The sequence below is a fragment of the Musca domestica genome, unplaced genomic scaffold, assembly GCF_030504385.1.
Source record: "Musca domestica strain aabys unplaced genomic scaffold, Musca_domestica.polishedcontigs.V.1.1 10, whole genome shotgun sequence".
Classification (NCBI taxonomy): Eukaryota; Metazoa; Arthropoda; class Insecta; order Diptera; family Muscidae; genus Musca; species Musca domestica.
In genome coordinates this window covers 4,071,371-4,091,256 of record NW_026712115.1, presented here as the reverse complement: position 1 = coordinate 4,091,256, position 19,886 = coordinate 4,071,371, and the positions used below count along the sequence as shown (strand labels likewise).

Genomic DNA, 19,886 nt, shown 5'->3' with positions numbered 1-19,886 from the left:
AATAGTCAGAAATGCGTCTTTCCTGTATTTGTGAATTCTCCAAAAAGTCACTGGAATGGACATTTTCGTATTTTGTCTACAAATTTGGCAAACTCCTTCATACATTGAATATTTTTGGATGGCCATCCGAAACTGCTTGGCTTTTGCAATGTCCGGTAACCCCCATTCAAATGTGCGTGAGGATCGGGCGATAATTACGACGTGCTGATAATTTTGCAGTTTTTTTGGTCCATTTCAACCCCTAAATATATGGCGATTATCTCCAAAAAGAGTAGGCTTCTATTTTGACCCTCATCTGATTACCTTGCAAAATTTCGTTAGGATCGGGCCATAAATGCGATCTGTATATGATATCCTGATATCTCAACTACTTAGTTTTTTTAGCTGTAGAAATATTACCAAATGTTTAATTCAAAATGAAAATATGCCAAAAATATGACAAAATTGAAAAAATATGAGAAAATATTACAAAATCAAAATTTTCAGCTTTAGTGAGATATTTTTATACGATTTTTTAGACGTTTTTTCTTTCCTGCCAAGAGGCCATTCTGAATTAATGAGAACTGTCGAAATCAGTTCAGCCGTTCTCGACATATAAGAGATCTTTCAAGCATATCTTCTTTGATGGACATATATATATCGCACATATTTTGCTATATATCCGATTTGTTGGATGTTAACATCAATGTAAAGATCAGAAGTAACCTTGACATGGCTTTGTGATTTCGCCAGGATTTAAAATATTCGCGGTTTAATGAAAAATTTTGAATTTTTTCAATACAAAAGATATGGTCTATTTTACCCGCTAAATATTATCTGATGACCACCTAAATTGGTAGGCTTCTTCCCCGCCTTAAACTCTAGCTACATGCGAAATTCCGCGTCGATTGATCTATAATTGCGACCTGTATAGCTACTGCAAAATCCGACATTTTTGCAGTATTTGGTCCATTTCAACCCCTAAAAATTTGGCGACCATCTCTAAAAGAAATAGGGTTCTATTCTGACCCTATCCCCACCTCCACTCTAAATTTCGTGAAGATCGGGCCATAATTGCGACCTGTAGAGTGATTACAAATTAACATGGACAGACGGACGGACATACATAGCTAGATCGACTCAGCTCGGCGAGCTAGGAAGATCCATATATACTTTCCTATGTGGGAAACCAATATTTCGAGGTGTTACATAATTTTTGGCCCAATCAAACTTATAATACCCCCAACACATAGTGTTGTAGAGTATAAATATGAAATAGGCATCCAATGGAAATAGTGGAGATATATTTCCTTTAAGTTAAGATTAGGTTCGTCATGCGTTTGTAAACCCTCGAAATACACATTTTAGACTCTGGCTACCGATCAAAATTAAGTAGATTGATAAAATTTTACTCAGATGTGTGTTTGATTTTACGGCCGAGTAGGTCCAAGTTTGGTTTAGCCTTAACATAAATGTTTTTGGTGTTTTGTGTCAAACTTTTCACCGAAAGTGTTACAAATTTGGAATTAAAAGTTCCTAATGGCTACCAGAAAATTTCATATACCAGTCCAGGTCGTATAGCTTCTATATAACGGTACCTCCCTATATTCGATATTTTGACTATTTTAACGATATTATTCTTTTTTTTTTTTTTTTTTGGGGCTTGGCAAATCCGCGATCTTAATCTTAAGTTTAAAGAAATATTGAAATATCAACAGTGAACCCTCTGTATTCATAAAAAACAAGGATTTTTACAACATTTAAAATATGTAAGAATTAAATATTATGTAGCTAAAATGTATAGGGACTTCAAACTTTAAATTCATTTATGGGTTTTGGATATCAAATAAGCTATATTTTGACGATTTCCCTGCAGAAAACTCTCAATATGGGCCCACAATTTGGTAAAACCCACATAAGGGGCAATATTTACATTTTCCACGAATCTTAATTTATATTTATATCAAATGTCCATAGCGATAGCGTTTATTGAGAACATAAATATTTCAAAGGATGCTTGATACTGCACAAATATTTGGTATTTCAATTTTGCGACCTCTATGCAAATAATTGTACATAATATAACTAATTAATGTGTTATATAGTTTTTTATTCTGAAAATCACAATTCAATCTAATCAACTGTCTTTTTTTCAGTAAATGAGCGATATGTTAGGAAATTCAATGGGTTAAGGACTTAAGAATAAAAAGTCCTCCTATAAATGTGTACATTTTTGAACCATAACTACCAGTTGATTATTTGTAATTGGTATCATCAGTATTGTCTTCTAAATCTCGTCCTTACCGACAAACTGATATACATATGTATATTGCTGCAGGAAGTTTCCAAATGAAGAGTGAATTGACGATACACAGACAATAAATTAACTTGCCAACTGTTGTGCATCTATCAGGAAAATTTAGTCCTTCAAATATTTTTGCCCCTTTTATTACGAATAAAGCTCAGAGGAGTATTGTAACATTTTCTTTAACTACCTATCAACTATTACCCAAAATTAGTTCCACTTTGTAACAAATTAGATTTGATCCCAACCTGAAAATTCAATTTCGGACATTCCATCAGAAACAGTAACGGATAAGCAACAACCGAAAAATGGAGGAAGAAAATCAAATGAAATAAGCGCCAGAGTCGCAAATTTCCCACACATACAAAATTTGTAGGCATTCAATCTCTATTTGCTTAGCTTTGAAATAAAACTCTGTTTCCAATGTACAACGTCAAATAAATAGTTGTATTTTCTGTCATTGTTTACACGCACACATACATATATACAGGGTGAGATAAAATAAACTGCCATCTTTTTTACATTTTTTTATAATTTTACTCAAGTAAGCAAAAAATGTCGGAAATAGCATTAAATTTTAGAATAAGTTTTGATTTGCTTGCTTGAGGTGATCGACTCTTTGGTATTTTTTAATGCCAACCTTGCTTTCCAAAATACTCCAGACACAATAGTCCAACGGACTGGAATCCGGAGATTTTGGTGCAATGGAAATGAAGCTAGGGACCTCATTTAGTAACCATTCTTGGATGAAGCGTGCTGAGTGCGATGGTGCTGAGTCCTGTTGGAATGCCCAAAGTCTGCGGCTAAAATATTTGCGTGCCCAAGGCTTTGATACACCCTCCAGAATATGTTCGCAATAATATTCGGCATTTATTCTAATGCCACGGTCGATTAATACGAGCGGAGAGCGACCGTCGGCTGTTATGGCGGCCCACACCATCACCATGGTCAATTGAAGGAGCACATTTTCAGATGACCTCTTTGGCAAGAAAGCACGATCATTTTGTTTGTTAACAAACTGCTGGACAACGAATGTTTTCTCATTGGAGAAAACCAAATTCGGCAGTTCATCACTTTCGGCCATGCGAAGCAACTCTTTAGCTCGTTTGAGTCTATTTTCGTTCTGTTGCGGTGTAAGTTCTTGCACTTTTTGGAATTTCAATGATTTTACCCCGAACTCACATTTCAATATTTGCCAAATGGAATATTGCGATATGTTCAACTCACGAGCCATTTTTCGGCTACTGCGACGCGGGTTTCGATCTAGTCGCTACTTTTTTTTCGAACCATTTCTGCTGATGTTGCTGTTTTCTTCCGTCCACTTCCTTGACGTCGGGCTTCGCTACCAGTATCAGGGCTACGAGCGATGGTACGAGACACAAAAGATTTATTCACATTTAAATGCTGGTAAACGATATAAAGAAATCACACTACCACGCATGAATTCCATCACGAATAAATTTTTTTCTAGAGAATTCACATCAAAATGCTTTTGTACGCTTGTAAACAATATAATGAGCTGTCACTGGAATAATTTTAACAGTAGTCTGAATTTGGTTGCAGTTTTTTCATCTCACCCTGTATGCTAAAAAGTTTTGTCTTTACAAAAGCTGATTGAATACAAAGTTATATACATCTGCAGTTTGTTGGTGTAGGTTTTTTGTTAGATTGTGACTAGGACAAGTGTGACGAATTAAATGTGATTTTTTCCAGCTTGGTGGCATTTGCAACTGAGTCATGTGGCTGTTAAAGGTTTTCATTCGACTACATTTTGGTTTCTAGTTTTACTGTTTCTGTTGTTTCAACTGTAGGGTAAGGGCAATTTATCCAACCCAAAACTAACTGCATCGTGGCAATTGAACACAATTGAATAAGAAACTGCATGATCAATTGTAAAATCCAAAGAATACAAATAATAACACTTATCTGTGGAAATGTAAAATAAGTTAATGTAAAGTAGACAAATTAAAATACTAGGCCAGAAAAATTGAGACATGGAAATAAAATAGAGAAACTACTCATGGACTTTAAAAACAAGCAAATAGATGGGTGACAAAAATTTAGAGCATAATATGAAGTAAATACTATCTTCTCATTCCACAATTTCTTTATGCACATTACGTTTTGGAGATATGTATCTATTCACATCCAAAAATAAAAATGACATTTTTGGCAAGCGTAGTTTAATTTCAACTACGGTTTCAGGACAAACATATTTAAAGTAAATTCAAAAATGTATTTCGTCACAATAGTTCTCCCACAAAACTAGATGACCGACGAATGGATTTCTTTCGATTGTGTTATTTACTTTCATATCGAAATAAAAAGAAATGTTGTCTGATATCAGAAACGTTTAAAAAACTCCTCTATGTACGATGTGTAATGAGCTGAACAAATTTAAAAAGGAATTTTTATTATGGCTATTTAAGAAGCTATATATCGCAAGTAATCCGCTAAGGATAACAAGATAGTACACAATATTTACTGGGTATCGAGAGAGAGAGAGAGAGAGAGAGAGAGAGAGAGAGAGAGAGAGTAAGAACTGCTGGGGCTGCTATTGTATTTGGTATTTTTTGCTATAATGAGAAAAATTTTCCACAGAACATATTTAAGCATAGACAGAAAATGTTAGGTCGTAGAGCACAGAATGCTCTCCCTAAACACAATTTTGGGCAAGCAATTAAAACTTATGTGCAGTGAAACGTTTCCATTTATTTTGTGATTGATATTAGACTAGATGCTTATAAAAGAGATATGCAGCATGAATACGAAAATCTAAATGAACAATTATTTTTTAGTTTTAAATAAAGTTAAAACAAAGAAACATCTAAAAAGCGGGCAGGGTCGATTTTTTAGTACCCTACAACATGGGGTAAATAAAAAAAAAAACCTTACAAAAATTATCGCAATTCAATATTCAAACAAGTTCTATTTTAAACTGAAATTGCCAGAAGAAACGGTTGCAGAACACAGTAAAAGTCTGGCGGTACCGCTATATGGTGGCTGCATCAATACGTGAACGTAAATTTACAATTTCCAACAATTGGAGTTGTTATGTATTTATTTTAAGTTTCACGTACCATATTTAAATCTATTCTTTTGAATAGTGTGGCTAAAATCTCTGAAATACTGCATAAATGAAGGTAATTTCAGGAAATTGGGCCATAGAAAATCGTGAACCAATATAGACAATGTTCTGCCACCATAAGTAGATTCCATTACGGACTTTTAATACTGCATTTTAAACACTTCAGTGCCTTAAATCGTTAAAATACCGAATATCGAGTGGTGTCATTATATAGGGGCTTCCAGAAAAAAGATATATCTTTGTAAAATCTCTGTTTCAAATCGCAAGTCGTTTGGACTCTACCATGATTACAACAGATGGATGGACATGACTTAAACAGTTTAGTATTTTACACTTATCAAGAATATATATACTTTGTTGAATGTTCAATCATTATTTCGTTGAGTTATACATGGAATGACAAACTTAATATATCCTCCATATGGCGGAGGTATGAAAATGAAGCAACCAATTATACAATTAATTAAGAATAAACAATTTAAGGATAGGATGAAGCACTACATATTGTTATTTATACCCTCCACCATACACAGTATATTCCGTCCGTCTGTTGTAATCACGGTAGAGTCAAAACGAATTAAGATAGGAAGCTAAAATTTTGATCAGTCTTTTGGCTGCAGGCAGGTCAAGATCGAAAATTCACACCAAAATGCTTTTTTTGTATGCTTGTAAACAATATAATGAGCTGTCATTGGAATAATTTTAACAGATGTCGGACGAGTGGCTTATAAATGACAGCAGTTTGAATTAGGTTGCAGTTTTTTTTTATCACACCCTGTAGGTCTACGATCTCGTATATCCCCTATATAACTGCAGTTCCCTATATTCGGTATTTTTATGATTTTAATTTGACATTTTTCAATGGCATTATCTGAAAGTCTACACATGAAGTTCTCTGCGAGTACTTTTTCCCGTGAAAATGAATTTTCGACGTAGGTCCACGATATCGTATAGCCCCCATACAATGGCACAATATTCGGTATTTTGATTATTTAAGCCACATTTTCAATGCAATAGTCTGAATATCCACACAAGGAATTCTCTCTGAGTACTTTACCCACTGAAAGAGAATTGTCTATACAGGCCTACATTTTAGTATAGCAACGCTCAGGATAAAACGCTCCCCCAGGATATTCGGTATTTCTACATTTTGTATTTAAAGATCGTAATCGGTACTACAGCCTATGACAGGAAATTATTTATCCAGCACCTCGTCTTCATATAGGTCCCATACAAAGGTTTGTATTTTTCGACGGATTTTTTTAAATTTTTTTCCTTCCGAATGGTGGAGCATATAAAAAGTTCGGCCGGCCGTTACTTCTTTAATTACACTGTGACAAAGGAGAGTTAATGTATTTTGTGAGTTTAATAAGAAAGTTATAAAATATATTTTATAATGATACATATTAAGCATATATATTTCTTTTGTTCAGACACTTCATAAGAAATTTGATCTAGAATATTACTTCCATCGACATTTTTCCCAAAGAATATAATATTATGGAAAACAAGTAAGCAAAGGCTACAGTTGAGCGGGGCCGACCGTTGAATACCCTACAACACTATAATAAACGATACAGTCTATATAGGCGAGATACTCGAAAGAATTCCACAAGATACTGTGACAAATAATAAAAGAAAACCATTAGGTTTCGTTCTCTAATTTTCGAATAATAGAATAGGAAGATGTTACACGTAAATGGTCTTCCTAGATCTGGAACCAATATTTCCCAAAGACCTATAATCTCTCAGAAGTGACAAAAGATTAACATTTATTACTGGTTTTTAACTGAAACGCATCTATATGAGATACAGACATTTGACTATATTCTTCAACGAAATCAGGGTTAACGAAATAGTCGGAAGTGCGTCTTTCCTGTATTTGTGAATTCTCCAAAAAGTCACTGGAACGGACATTTTCGTATTTTGTCTACAAAAGTTGGCAAACTATTTACCACATTGAATATTTTTGGATGGCCATCCAAAACTGTTTGGCTTTTGCAATGCCCGGTAACCCCCATTCAAATGTGCGTGAGGATCGGGCAATAATTACGACCTGCTGACAATTTTGTAGTTTTTTGGTCCATTTCAACCCCTAAATATATGGCGATCATCTCCAAAAATAGTAGGCTTCTATTCTGACCCTCATCTGATCACCATGCAAAATTTCGTTAGAATCGGGCCATAAATCCGATCTGTATATGATATCCTGATATCCTAACAACTTAGTTTTATTAGCTGTAGAAATATTACCAAATGTTTAATTCAAAATGAAAATATGCCAGAAATGTGACAAAATTGAAAAAATATGAGTAAATTGTACAAAATCAATATTTTCATCTTAAGAGAGATATTTTTATGCGATTTTTTAGACCTTGTTTCTTTCCTGCCAAGAGGCCATTCTGAATTATTGAGAACTGTCGAAATCAGTTCAGCCGTTTTCGACATATAAGAGATCTATCAAGCATATCTTCTTTGATAGACATATATATCGTACATATTTTGCTATATATCCGTTTTGTTGGATGTTAACATCAATGTAAAGATCAGAAGTAACCTTGTCATGGCTTTGTGATTTTGCCGAGATTTAAAATATTCGCGGTTTAATGAAAAATTTGGAATTTTTTCAACACAAAAGATATGGTCTATTTTACCCGCTAAATATTATCCAATGACCACCCAAATTGGTAGGCTTCTTCCCCGCCCTAAACTCTAGCTACATGCTACTAATTTCGACCTGTATAGCTACTGCAAAATACGACATTTTTTCAGTTTTTGGTCCATTTCGACCCTTAAATATTATGCGATCATCTCCAAAAAAATAGAGTTCTATTCTGACCCTAGCCCCACCTCCATTCTAAATCGGACCATAATTGCGACCTGTAGAGTGTTTACAAATTAACATGGACAGACGGCCAGACGGACATACATAGCTAGATTAAATCAACTCGGTGGGATAGGAAGATCCATATATACTTTCCTATGTGGGAAATCAATATTTCGAGGTGTTACATAATTTTTGGCCCAATCAAACTCATAATACCCCCAACACATAGTGTAAACAAATTCGAACAAATTTTTTCTAAACTCTGCTTACATTGTTGTTATGTTTAAAACATCTAAATAAAAATATTTCTGCAGGATTTTTTTTACATTATTATTTTTTTATAAATTCGTTGCTTGTGATTCTTGTAGTATTTTGTAACTTCCTACACTGAATAACTGTCTTCACTCAAAGACCAAAAGAAATGTTTTCCATTGTTAAATGCACAATTTATATTACAAAGTTTAAATGAGCATAAACACTCTATCTTTTGTTCTCTTTAAATGTTTATACAGTTTTTGTTACAAATACACTCCTAATTTCACACACAATGTTCAACAATAGAATATGCCGAACATGGACTTGACAGGACATTTTAAACATTTATTCAACACTTCTCTACTTGGTTTGCACAAATTACAAAAGTCTTTATTTGGCGATGCATGTCGCCGCCCATGTTGCTATAGCCTTTTTCGGCTTCATAAATACTTGATTACAATTGGCGTGCACGCCTTTAAGTTCAAGAATAGAGGAACTTTTGTTAAGCAGTCTGTACAAAAAAGTTAACATTCCACACGGACAATGGCCATATCGTAAAATAGTAACAGCGCTATTTGGCGTTTCCTGCTGCTATGGAAGATGAGAGTTTCGATGTTACGTGACTAGGCCAACAAAGGATAATGTGATGGTTGGTATCAAGTGGCTTCATTTCATTTGTTAAATGCCATGAAAGAAATTCCATGTTCGGTTTATTATACCCTCCACCATAGAATCGAGGGTATATTATGGTTGCAATTCTGTTTGTAACGCCTAGAAATATACGTTTACGACCACACAAAATATATAAATTCTTGATCAGCATACAATTCTATGTCGTATTAGCGATGGCTTCCCGTCTATCTTTCTGGCCGCCTCTCCGTGGACGACATGGCAAATTCCTTAGCAGTAGGTCACACTCTATAACTCTATCTTATATCTTCACCCCCTTATATCCCTTTTTCTTAATATTCTTCTAGGATGAACACAATGGACATATAGGTCTCCGAATGGAGCGGTTACCAAATGATAACTGCGCGTTCTTTAACCTAACCTATCTAATTACTGAAAATTTAGTTGGAAATTGTAGGTAAAAATTTCAAAGTACCAAAAATCGGGAGGTACGGTTGTAGGCCTTAGCGTGGACCGAAAAAGTGCTAATTCAATATTAATCACAATTTTTTTTCGCATACTTCGATATTAATATAGCCTGAGGCTACAGAGGGTATTTATTATTTGGCACAGTACAACACTGCCTTACGGAAGTAATCGTTTTAGAACCTTGGTCTCTTTTGTAAAATTTGTTTCGGGACATTTGGAGTCGATGTAGGTGTTTCCGTCCAAGCTATATAAAATTTACACACACACTCTCAAATTCCGTCATCATTACTTAAAATTGTTTGTGGATGTCTCCAAATGCAATATCATCTAGAATATACTTACCTACAATATACTTACAATGTACAATAGTTAATCAGGCTTTAAAAATGCAATATAAGAACCGCCGGCGATAATGAAATATTTTCTGCTGTCACTCTTGCAATTGTATGGTATCTTTTCCAAAAATTAAAACACAATTCTTTCAGCTCTTTGATAAATACATGCTGCGAACACGACATATCCTTTGGACTGTGTCGTTTTTAACAACAACATATAACAAAATGTCGTCGGTGATTTTTATGACGACAATGGTCTTGTGGTTAATCCAGTTAGTTGTAAAGTTTTTATGTTTGATGTTCCCAACAGCATCAGAACTTTTTTGTGTCTCTCATGTCAGAATCAAAGCAGATTCAACAACGACTTACAACAAAACAGGAAGTGCAAAGAAATAAGACAAGGAAAAGCAGGGAGTGTAAATATGCATATATCTATGTGAGTGAACTGTCTTTAAATATATTTGTAATGTAATTTAATGTGTTTTTGAAATATGAGTCCAAGTGCAGTCCAAGTAGCACATCCTAAAAAGTAAAAAGGTTTTCATGATCCAAAATTATCTATGAGTATACCTATAAGTCTTCTTTTTGGCGCCTTTCCTCGTTTTCTTCCTTTTATACATTTTCTATGGGGTGTATAGGGAGGGAGTGGGTTTTTCTATCAGATATAAAAAATAATTATATTTAACAAGCATCTATCTGTTCGCAGACAATATTTGAGAAATCATGCTGTATTAAATACCTATACCAGTTCGGCTGCAGGAATTCCAAATATTTTATCATGTAAAATTATTATTTTTATATACATATGTATCACTTCTTATCATGTTTCATAATTTATGAACTATACCAACATTACAAACACACACAGTCATCAAAACAGTGAACCTTAAAGTTACAGACACATTCATTCATGAAAAGATTCAACCAAGCTGAAGAAACCTTCCACTGCAACCACGTTCCATTCATTATGACTTACCGGGGTTTAATTTGAAAAGTTGTTATTGAGAAATGTTAGTATTCTACCAAGAAATGAATATAGTGAGATTGAAAAATTTAATGTCCGGGAATGATTTCAAAATTATGCTGCTCATAACAAATAGATTGAATATTGAAACAAATAGGGATCCAGGAAAATTACCAAAATCACGCTGATATATGAAATGGGTGTGTGTGTGTGTGTAAAATTGCTTTACTTAATACTTAACGTACCTTCTCTAAATCGGTCCAAAATGGAATAATCATTGCTCTTAAACGTTAAATGAGTCCTATTTTCTCAAAATTGTAAAACCATAGTCAGGGTTTTATTGATATCGAAGACTGAGCAGCGAAAGAGGTAAAACCCCATATAATTGCATACCCAGATTTAATGTGCTTTGGATGTTTTAGTCACAATTTTAAACCAAATTTGCTTGATTGTGTTCCTAGTATGTAGGGAACTGTTCATATAAGTCGAAGTTTTGGTAAGGATCCCATATAACCGTACCTCCATAGATTTTTGTCACACTTTTCCTCGAAGTAGTTTCAAATTTCGCAATCTTCGTTATTCCCCCATATTATAGTACCATTCGATATTCAGCATTTCGGCGATTTCAGCCACAAATTTGGTGTTCGTAATAGACACCCCGCTCTCTGGCATATAATTGGCCATACAGGTCCAAAATAATAGCAAAGTCGATATAATTGTATTCGTCTCATATGTTGTATGACATTCATTGTCATTAAAAGTATGCCACATCCACATATGTTTAAATATAGCCCCATATGGTTCCTACCTCGGTATTTGACATAATTTCGAAGGAACTTCTGAAATTTCAGATAATTAACCATTTGTACATCGTGAGTATTTCAAAGAGGTATAAACGGAATGACAATTTACCCTTCTTCGTGTGGTGGAGGGTATTAAATAGTTTTAAGGAGATATTTCTAATACAACTTTTCCCGATGTTATCGCAATTTTCTTTTTAGAACTAAAATACCAATTATTTTTAAACCTGAACTTTTTTGAGCAATAAATATTTATAACAAACTGTATTATCTTTATTTCCATCGAATAAAGTAATTGATGTGTTCAAATCGAAAAATGTATTTAATGGAAAAATTTATACAATTCAGTATTGTTCCAATAAAACAAAGAGAAATGTGTTTTTGAAGTTGACACCCATATCACTCTGACGTCAAATATTTTCGTAACTGCTGTAATCATACCTCGTTGTCAGAAATAAACAAACATCAATTATAATGTAAACCATGTGCCAGTATTCAAGTGTATATGGGAGGGTGCATAACATATGCACACAAGGCAAGTTACACACATCTATGCATACTTATTGGAATGCGTATATTATGACGAAATTCCGACATTGTTATGTGTTGCAAGATGTGCAACAACCTAAAGGGAATGTTTCTTTAATGGGAATTGTTCATCTTTAGTGTTCCTCCGCAATTCTGTTTGCAGTAGTTGACGGCATGTCTTAAATTCATGACATCTTTGTTTATGCATTGGTGTGGGTGTAAGTGAAGCTGCGTAAGAGAATACATACACACCTACCGATTCATCTATATTAACTATGAATTTAAGAAAGATCATGAAAGTGAAATCCTTTGTGTATTTCCTGCAAGGAAAGAAACAATAAAGAGAAGAAGCGAAAGTAAAACCATTTCGAATTTTTAAATTTATTTTTTATGAAGTAATATTGCTCTGAATTCTTATACTACCCTCCCTTTTTTTCTTTCTTGGCAGCTTATCCAAACACAAATTGTTTCAAATTAAATTCCTATCGAATATTCGAGGAAGAATGTTTAATATTGGTTTTATTTTTTTTATATGTTATATTAGCATTTAAATGAGGGTTTTTTTTCTTTGCGCTACTTCAAATTAACAATACATGTATAGACATAGGTACATATACATTCTAAAACATTGCATTTTTCAACTGAATGATTGCAAATAGCTTGAGGCTGATATGCATTATGAGAATCATTTTTTGAATTTCGATAGTGAGTATCATTATCGTTTCGTTTGAAGAATGATCAAAGTATCGGAAATAATTGAAAATCAAGCTTTACAAATTTGTTCCTAAAGCATTTTTGAAAAAAAAACGAAGTGTTTCATTTAAATTTAAACTTAAGGCGATGCTGCTAAAGTTTGACATAGAATTATTTTCCATCCACTTACTTCATTTTACCGATTGTGTCGGTAATTCAAGGAAATATATAGAGAATCGCAATACAGAGCACCAAGAGAATTATATGTGATAAGGCTAAATACTAATAGGGCAATTGAAAAAATATGAAATTACCCATACACAGAGCGCCCCTAATAATTTGACCTATACTGTGCAAGACTTAAAGCTTTACATTTAATTAAAGACCCTTGGATGACAACTAGAATCATGAGTATTGAGCGGTTCATATTTGACCAATTTTTGGTAAAGCTTTCTCATATTCTACAAAATACTTATTTATTACTTCTGTAATGGTATTCTCTATTTGTAATACGGGAAATAATCGGTACTTTTCATACGGAAATCTTTAATATAAAAAGGATTGTTATCTATCGGTAGCTCCATGAGAGCTACTTCAATTTTGTCGCTAACTCAGAGACAAATTTCGTTACTTTCTGAAAATTTGAGCAATTGAACATTTTTTATTATCGATAACTGTCGTTGGAAACATTGGCATCAAAAAAAATTTTATCCTTTGACTTATTCCATTATTATGCGTGAAGCCGTATTTGTCTTTTATGAAAATACCTTTATACTTGCCTTTAATGTTGAATTTGGTTTTTGGATTGTATCATCTTTTTGGTGCAAAACTTATCAACAATAAAGTTTGATGTAGTTTTTATACCCTCCACCTTGGAAAGGAGTGTATATTAAATTTTTCATTCCGCTTGTAACACCTCTAAGTATTCGTCATAGACCCCACGAAGTGTATATATTCATGAGCAGCATAATATTCTAAGTCGATTTAATGACGTCTGTCTGTCTGTCTGTCCCTTTGTTGAAAGTCCACATCATTTGACGTAGAGACTTTAAATTTGGCACAGTAGTTTTTATTGTGTCTAGGATGGCTCTTAGTGAAAATGAGATATATCGGTCCATGTTTTGAGACATAGCGGTTGCCCCCGATAGTAGGTATTTTAATGGTTTTAGCCACATTTTTCCACCAATTTGTCTAAATTGGTATTTGTAATTGGTTATGGGTTTTAGCTTTCGGTCAAACCACCAACTTGTCCAAAAATCAATATTTGTAGTTCGTTATGAATTTTAGCTCCAGTGGCGGAATTTTGTTTACATAGGTCCTCGTTTTCGTGTAGCTCCCATATTCCGTCAGCTATCGATATTCGGTATTATAATGATATAAGCTGTTTTTTTCCACAGGTTTGGCTAAAAAATGATATTTGTTTATAATTTCAGCTTAGCTGAGAGAAACCCCCATATAACGGTACCTCCCGATATTAGGTATTTTGATGCGCTTTGCCACATTTTTAAACGCCTTTCTCTAAAAATTGATATTTGTAGTTCGTAATGGGTAGCAACTGCAGTGGCAGAACATTGAAAATCTAAATCCACGTTTTCCTATAGCGCATATATAACCGTACCTTTGGATATTCGGTGTTTTGGCGAATTAAGCTACATTTTCTAATAGAACTGTGTGAAATATGGTATTTGTACTTCACGATAGGTTCTACAACTCGTGTCAAAATATTATCCATATTGGACAACAGTTTCCTTACAACTGCTCGGTATTTGACATTTGATATATAAACCGGTTTTCGGTGTGTTTATAATCCTAGAAACATTTACCCATGAAGTTATATTAAATTTGGCACTTAAGACTTGCAATAGATTACAATATTTTGAGGTATAAAATCACGCTCACGTTTTGGTGTAATAACAACTCCAGCTACTATATTGTTTTTGAAAACTGCTTTCTCCTACCTATCTTACACTTTTGAATGCAGATTCTTTTGTATAAAAATGTTTTTTTTTTTTTACCTAATGGTGGAGGATACTAAAAGTTCGCCTCGGCCGAACTAAATGTCTTTTTACTTGTTTTTGACTATGACGGAAAACAGAAGTGTATTGCACCAACAAAAAAAAAAATATAACAAATAACAGGAAGATGACGAATGTCTTCCAGATATAGTCTCAAGAGTTGTTACTGTTTTCTTTTTATACATAGCGGTAAAGCTACTATGTCTTTGTGCATTTGTTTGTAACATGGAGAAGGAAGCGAGATAGACCCATAGTTACTTTTTAGGATATCCATAGAATCACTTTCTAAGTTGATTTATGCATGTCAGTCCGTCTGTCCGTCTGTCCATGTATTCTTGTGAACAAAATGCAGGTCGAATTTATTATCCGATTGAGATGAAATTTTGCACATATCATTTGTCTGATCCAAGGACGAACCCTATTGAAATTGAAAATAATCGGTCAAAATTTAGATATAGCTCCCATATATATGTTCGTCCGATTTGCCTTTTATTGTGCACCAAACGTGTAATATCAGGCCGAAAATTATGGAATTTTGCACATACAACCAAATTAGGCCTTAAAATAAGTATGCCAAATTTGATCGAAATCGGTTCAGATCAGGGTTGGGCATATTGCACTAAATTTTTAGTGCACTAAGAATTAAATAATTAGTGGTAGTGCAATTTTTAATTCCACTACCACTAAAGGGTTAGTGGTAGTGAAAAATAAATAGCACTACCACTAACCCTTTAGTGATATTTAAAAAAAAATTGCACTACCACTAAATTTTAGTGGTAGTGAAATTTTAATAGCACTACCACTAAATAAACAATATTTTGGGAAAATATATCAAAGGCAGCTCAGAAATATCCTTTGAACTTTAAGTTATATAATTGAATTCTCCCAGAAACACTTTTAATTGTTATATGGAGATCTACTAAATTAGCAAAGTGGTGTTGGGTATCATAATGTCGGCCCGCCCAACTTTAAGATTTTCTTTACTGGTTTTTTTTTGCTACTTGTTTATTTTATGACACGTAATTTGAACACTGACACTTTGGCGACAACAACATCGTCTGTTGTGCCAGCAAGTTTAACGATAACTATGTCATTGACAATGACGTAACATCAACTTGTTGGATAGTCAAAACGCAACTTAAAAAAGTTGTGATTTTTTCTTTATGTTGTGTTTTAAGAATAAGCTAAATAAGATAACTTCTCTTAGTTTATGAGAAATTAATAAAGCTATGGTAAATATTGGACTTATATTGAAAATCTTTTTCCATTTCTTCATTCCAATCAAGAAATAAAACCTACTTCGCACAAATTTCAAATATAAACGTGTATTTCTTGCAAGTAGTCTTCTTTATATACATAGCAATGCATTTTATCAGTCCCACCTGACTATTCCATTTCCTACTGTTAACTTTATATCAAGAATCGGATTTTGCCTACGGAGAAATGTCAAGAGGTACACAAACGTCGTTGCCATTAGCTCAAAATTGGCATATGTCGACTCAACATGTTTTTCTGAAAATCACAGATTTAATTTTTTCTTGTACATGTAAAATTATGAAAACGGATAACTAGGCACGATTGTTTTACTTTTTTTACAATTCGTATGTTAACATATACTTCTTAAGAGCTATCGCAGTTGTGAACTGCTTACGACTATGTGACCCAGTTGCCAGATGTTACATTTAGCTTCATGTCGGGAGGAAACCATGGCACACAAATTTTAGATTTGACAGCGGAAAAACCTTACACGAAGTTCTGTGACACCAGCCTCAGATTTTCCGCAAACTCCCATAAAAATATTTTCCAACACTATACGGGTGATAATAGAAGCCCGTATTCGCGCGAACATATATCTACACTGTTAAGAAAAACAAATGTAATGTTAAATTCATGATTTATAAAAATTATGCAATTCAAGCCATATAATTTCACATGAATGGAACTCTATTTATTCAACCATTCCGTCGGTTGTGCCAACTTCCAAAAGAGTATTTTTTATTTTTATCCTTGGACCAACATTTAAACTGAAGTTCACTCAACCAACTTTTGATTTAACTTCCGGCTAGATATACATTTTCCTTCACTTTTTGTTGTGTGTTTGAAGTTTTTATGGACGTTCTAAATATGCACTGCATCTGGCCATGAGTTAAATACAACTGCAGGCGACGACTAAATAAGTACGTGAACTAAATTCTGGTTGGTTTTATTTCCAACTTTTTTTATCCTGGTAACAAATATCTGACTAACAAGTTTTGTGGCGTGTCCCACATGCAAACCTCCATTACAAACGAAATTCTTAAATTTATTGGTATTTATGACAAACTTGTAAAAAGGCCCAATCCTCTGAATCAAGGCCTTTACATTTGCCTAATCTGAAGGACGTTGGCGTTTTTAATAATTTCGGTGACAACATAAACCCTGAAATCAAGTTGCTAAAATACAATTTGACAAAACTAATTTTTCTTATATTGTATGTTGAAAACAAGTTTATCAATATTCCGAATATCGAGTGGTGAAGTTTTATGGGGATTATATGAAGATGTGAACCTATATGGTCAAATTTCTGTCACGAAATTCAAACAACAAATGTGAAACAACTCCTGTAGAAAATTTAGGAAAATCATCTAAATACCGATTATAAGGATGTACTGTTATATTGGGACCATATCAAAACTTGGACCTATGTTTGGTTTGGAAAAAATATTTCCGACACTGAGAAAACAAACTGCCAATTTATAGCGAATTCGGATTAAATTTGTGACCAAATAATAAATTCGGCAGAGCCATAAGATAAAAAGAATAAGAGTCTGGGCTCATTGCTTACATTTTCCTCTACAGGGGTTGTTATGTATTTTAATTCTTAAATGCCGAATTTGAAAACCAAACAATCAGCAAATATCAGGAGGTAGCGTTATATGGGGGCTATAGAAAAGCGAGGAGCTGTATTGACATTGTTCTGCCAGCGGATGAAGATACTATAAGAGAACCTTAATACCGAATTTGAAACAATTCCATCAATAATTGAGGCCAAAATCCCCAGAATAGATAAGATTTACAAAAAATCGACCTATATACCTAATTTTCAATGACAATTATCGTCGAAAGTATTCAAACTATTTTGCTAAACTTCAATGCTCTAAGTCAAATACTATGGACTCTATATTGATTTCAACATAGATATCGTTCAATCGACGTTGAATGCTATGCTGATCGCAAATATATATCGTTTATGGAGTCTCCGACGAGTATAAGGAAGTTTTACAATCGGAATGACAAATTGTTTTGCAAAATATTTACTTTGCTAAAATATAAGACAACTATTTCTCGGAAACTAATTTCTATAAAAAGTTTGTTTCTCGTATATATAGGATAACTCTTTTAAAGAAACGTTTAATTATATACTGTAGCCTTTTCACGAGATAAGAAATTTTACTTTACCTGTGGCAGATGATAATATGTATTTTATCTAACACATTTTTTAGATATCTGTATTTTTATATAAAAATGATAATGAGTTTTTACTTGTTTTAAATTTTTACGTTTCTGGAAAAGGATTATTTTTGTATACCCTACACAACATAGTAGTAAAGGTATTATGTCTTTGTGCATTTGTTTGTAACATGGAGAAGGAAGCGAAATAGACCCATAGTTACTTTTGAGGATCTTCATAGAACCACTTTCTGAGTTGATTTATGCATGTCAGTTCGCCTGTCCGTCCGCCCAACCATGTATACTTGTGAGTAAAGGGGAACAGGTGGAATTTATTACCCGATTGAGATGACATTTTCCAAACAATATTTATTTGGCCCACGGACGAGACCTATTGGAATTGGTGATAATCGGATCAGATTTAGATATAGCTCCCATATATCTTCAACAGATTTTGGGTTAATTGTGTCCCAAATAGCCATTATAAGTCAAAATGTCCTGAATTTTGGTAGAAGCAAGTACATCAAATTTGGGGGAAATCGGTCCAGATACAGCTATAGTTCCCACATATATGTTTCATCCGATTTGGTGTTCCACAGAAATGATATTTCGTTCCAGACATTAGATGCAGCCCAGAAATACCTCTGTCAAATTTTATCGAGATCGGTTTAGATTACGATGTAGGTCCCATATATATCTTCAGTCGATTTCTTGTTAATTTTACACCTAATAGTCAATATCAGTCCAAATGATCTGAATTTTTGTATATCCAAAATATTAATTTTTAGATAAACCCGTGGAAAAATGTGGTAAAAATAATATCGGGAAATACGGTTATATGGGGGCTATTTAAAAACGAAAAACTATACATGCAATGTTTCGCCACAGGTGCTAGAAGCCATTATGAATTACAAATACTTACGTTTGAACAAATCCGTGAAAAAATGTTGCGAAAATCATCAAAATACCGAATTTTGGGAGTTACCGATATATAGGGGGCTATACAAAATCGTGGACTTATACATTCAATGTTTCGTCACCGGAACTGGCACCCATTATGACCTACAAATACCAACGGTTGAACAAATCCGTAAAAAATGTGGCGAAAATCAACAAAATACCGAATATGTGGACCGACATATCTCTTTTCTAATACCAACCATCCTAGACACAATACAAATTGTTCTGTCAAATTCTGAAGCTCTGCGTCAAATAATGTGGGTTGTATCGTGATTTCAATCAACAGACTTACGGACATCGTTAAATCGACTTAGAATTTTATCCATGAAAAAAAAAAATGAGAAAAAAAAAATTGTTCATTAAGGACACGAAATGAAGCACACTAGACAAGGACAGTATGTATTTTTAGTTTCAAGATTGTAAAACTTCCTACTTTATTGCCGATAGTTGTAGTTGTTGCATCAAAGAATACGAAAAGTTGAACATGTTTTTGGCCTAATTTGTACGAAGTTTGTTCAGAAAACTCATTAGCGTTACCAGTATTTGCAAGGTGAAGCTGTCAATTCACCAAAAGAGCATATTAACATAGCATATTAAAAGTTACGAAGAC

At 33.7% G+C, this 19,886-nt stretch overlaps 1 long non-coding RNA gene across 2 annotated transcripts in view; it reads left to right on the top strand.

Annotated features, from left to right (window-relative positions):
- Positions 1 to 19,886, top strand: part of LOC131803849 (uncharacterized) — a 57,572-nt gene that overhangs the window by 23,985 nt on the left and 13,701 nt on the right. The window lies entirely within an intron of this gene.